We start from the raw sequence: 3,850 nt of genomic DNA on the forward strand, positions 1-3,850 counted from the left end.
TTCGAGTGTAGGTGTGTTTTTTAAATTTTTATTTTATTATTATTTGCATAAGTGTCTGCTGGCAGGTATGGTCTCTGTACAACATGCATGCCTAGTTCCTGTGAAGGCCAAGAGAGGGTGTTGATCCCCTAGAACTGAAGTGAGACTGTGGCGAGCTGCCAAATGGGGATCAAGCCTGCATCTTCTGGCCAAGGCTGCAACTGAGCTATCTCTCCAGCCCTATAGACATGCATTCTCGTATGTGGCGTTCAACTAAAGGTTGACTTTCTAGCAGTCGTTGCTGCAGATCAAACTGAGGGCTTCGTGCTTGTTAGAGACATGCTCTACCATGGAGACACATCCTCAGCCCCAAAGTTATGGTTTTGGTTTTAAGGGATGAGGGAAGTGGGAGCAAAGGTCTTCCTCGGAGTATTCTGTAGGCAACCAGAGGTGGTGTGCTTTTGAAGTAGCTAAGTCCCAGAGGGCCGAGAGACGATTTAAGATCATATTGTCTTTCCTTCTCTTTCACTTGCTCCATTTGTGACCCAGGGAAAAAGACTAAACATGAAGCAGTACTGGACTCTGCACGTGCAGAGGGCACTGCTTCAGTGAGGGCTTAGGAAGGCTAAGCAAGCACCAAGCCTGAAGCCTGAGTCGGGGCTCCTTCCCACAAATATGACCTGCACCCCCTTCCATTCCCACTCGCCAGAGACTGAGCTCGGACCTCACGCATCTAGGCCAGCCTGCCGCTGACCTGTATCCCCGACCTCTGTGACATTTGTATCTTGAAGTTTCTCTGGAGGAAATAACTCTCCATGCCTTTATTCAGGCTTCTTTTTCTTTTGTTCTATGACCCAAATTTTAGAAGATAAGAATGGGGTGGGGATAGGAAAAGTCCTTTGTGTGTGACAGTAAAGTATTTGTTTAGATTTCCAGGCTGTGACACCACTGGGAAAATGTGCAGAAGAAACTATCTGAGGGTCAGTTGGGAAGAGTGGCTGGGGCAGTTCCTAATTTCAGATAACGGCACCAATTGATGGCTAAAAGACAGAAGACCCAACCACCCTCAGCTTACACAGCAGAAACAACCCCACAGCACCAGGCAGAAGTTTCTGGAAGTGGAAAAAGTTGAAGCTCTGAATTTCCTTTTGACCCCGAAAGGTCACTTCTGAGAAAACCTAGTGCCTTTGTCTAGAGTTCCTGAGTGACAGCGCTTGCCTGGCTTGGCAGCTCCCGTACTTCACCGTGGTGAAACACAGCTAGAGAAAATCACTTGGGAAAGGGGGACTTGAGATTTCTTCACATCCTTGCCGCAGAAAACAGTTGAGGGTCTGTGTGCACTGCCAGTCCATGCTAGGAAGGGGGTGTTTGTGAGCCAGGCGTCCCAGTCTGAAATCACTGGTAGAAAGAGGAAGGCATGCTTGGGCTCTTGGTTAATTGTTTGCTTTTTGATAAACCTGCTTTAAAAAAAAAAAAGATTGAAAAGGGGCGGGGGAAGCTAACAGGAGCAAGTGCAACACTGGACTTGGTTTTCGCAGCACAAGCTGGGCGGAGGCCCTCGCTACAGACCAAGGTTATCTGGAGCTATGCCAGGATCCTAAAAATGGTAGGTAAGCTGGCATGGGGCACATGTCCACAACCACGGATTATAGAAGGGTTCAGGATAGAGTGGCCAGCTGCTGGGGCCATGATGCAGATTAGCAAAAGCTGGCAAAACCTAACAAATGCACTTGTCACCAGAGGGAGTCTGGTTTAAGGTCAGTTAGCTTTGGTAATGGGAATAGAAAACTGGCCCAATCCCTGGCAGGGTGGTGGTGGTGGTGGTAGTGGTGATACACCTTTAATCCCAGCACTTGGGAGGCAGAGGCAGGCGAATTTCTGAGTTCGAGGCCAGCCTGGTCTACAGAGTGAGTTGCAGGACAGCCAGGGCTATACAGAGAAACCCTGTCTCAAAAAAAAAAACAAAAACAAAAACAAAAACAAAAAAACAAAAAACAAAAAAACCCACCAAATCCAAAAAACAAAACAAACAAAAAAAAAAACAAAAAAATTTAAAAAACAAAACTAAAACCTTAAATGTTGCTTAATGAAAAGAAACATTTTATTTATACTTCTGTGTGTATGCGTGCATGCAGGCCAACTAGCCTTTGTGTGCAGAGGCCTGAGGTACCATTCTCATGAGCCATCCACATGGTTTTCTGAGAAAGGCTCTTACTGGCCTGGAGCTTGCTGGTTAGGCAAGGCTAGCCGACCAGCAAGCTACGGCGATAGCCAGTGTAAGGATTACACGCATTTGCCACCATGTCTGGCTTTTTTAGGTGGATTTTTTTTTTAATGTGCACTGGTGCTTTGCCTGCATGTGTGCCTGCGAAGGTGCCAGATCCCTCCGAATTTGAGCTACAAACAGTTGTGAGCTGCCATTGTGGGTGCTTGGGATTGAACCTGGGGGCTCTGGAAGAGCAGCCAGTGCTCTTAACCTGTGAGCCATCGCTCCAGCCCTTTCAGTTGGATTCTGGAGAACTGAAAGGTGTGGCAAGCATTTTATTGACAAGGCTCTCCACCAGCCCGATGCTTTTCTTTGTAATTTATTTATATCTTATGTGCATGTGTTTTGTTTACAAGTATGTTCGAACACTACATGCATGCAGTGCCCACAGAGTACAAAGAGGGCATCAGCAAGCTCTGGAACTGAATTTCCAGGTGGGTAAGAGCCACCTTGTGGGGGCTGGGAATGGAGCTCTCTCTTCTGCAAGAACAGCAAGCACTAAACCACGGAGCCGTTTCTCCAGCCCCCGCATTCAGCTTTCATAGGACAGAACACAGCAAGTGTGTACAGTAAAAGCAAAGTGTGCCAGCCCACACCTGTAATTCCAGCACTTAGGAGGTAGAAAAGGAGGACCAAAGACTTGCCAATACGACCAACATGAATAGGAAGCAAACGTCTAAATTTCAAATGAAAAAACTCTCCTACAATGTGTTCCAACAAGAGACTCTCAATAAACCAAAAAAAAAAAAAAAAAAAAAAAAAAAAAGAGTGGAACCAGAAGGGAATTAATAGGGTGGGGGACCAAGAGAGGGCAATGAGGACAAAGAAATGCCACTACTCCCTGCCTGCAGAACGGAGACTAAAATGTATATACTTGAGACAGGAAGTGGAGCAGCCTGAGTGGGGCGGAGACAGGAAGCGGGGCAGCCCAAGTGGGGCGGAGACAAGAAGTAGGGCAGCCCAAGTGGGGCGGAGACAGGAAGTAAGGCAGCCCGAGTGGGGCGGAGACAGGAAGTAGGGCAGCCCGAGTGGGGCGGAGACAAGAAGTAGGGCAGCCCAAGTGGGGCGGAGACAAGAAGTAGGGCAGCCCAAGTGGGGCGGAGACAAGAAGCGGGGCAGCCCAAGTGGGGCGGAGACAAGAAGCGGGGCAGCCCGAGTGGGGCGGAGACAGGAAGAGTCAGCGAGGGGACTGAAGTGAAGCAAGGTTCCCCGGGGGTGAGATGCCTCAGTCAGACCCAGTCTGTATGCTACTGTCCCTGATTGGTTAACTAAAGAATGATACGTTCCTTACCCTGAGTTAGGAGCATGTGTCACAGACGAAACACTAAGTCTTAGCACTTTCGATCTCATTAAAAAGTGAATGAAATGGGGTTTTTGCCAACTTAGACTTCTGACCGGAGGAGGAACATACCTAAGGGAGAAACTGAATATTCAGAATTACACCAACGGCGCGGTTTCTTACTTAACTACAAAGGACACCCCTTCTTGGGAAAATCTGAAGCCAACCAAACAAGCCATGAGTACCAGTGTCCAGGTCACAGGACTTGTGAGAGGGTGGTACGGGGACTCTGAAACCTGCACGGAAGACGCTTTATGAGGAGTCTA

The sequence above is a fragment of the Apodemus sylvaticus genome, chromosome 8, assembly GCF_947179515.1.
Source record: "Apodemus sylvaticus chromosome 8, mApoSyl1.1, whole genome shotgun sequence".
Classification (NCBI taxonomy): Eukaryota; Metazoa; Chordata; class Mammalia; order Rodentia; family Muridae; genus Apodemus; species Apodemus sylvaticus.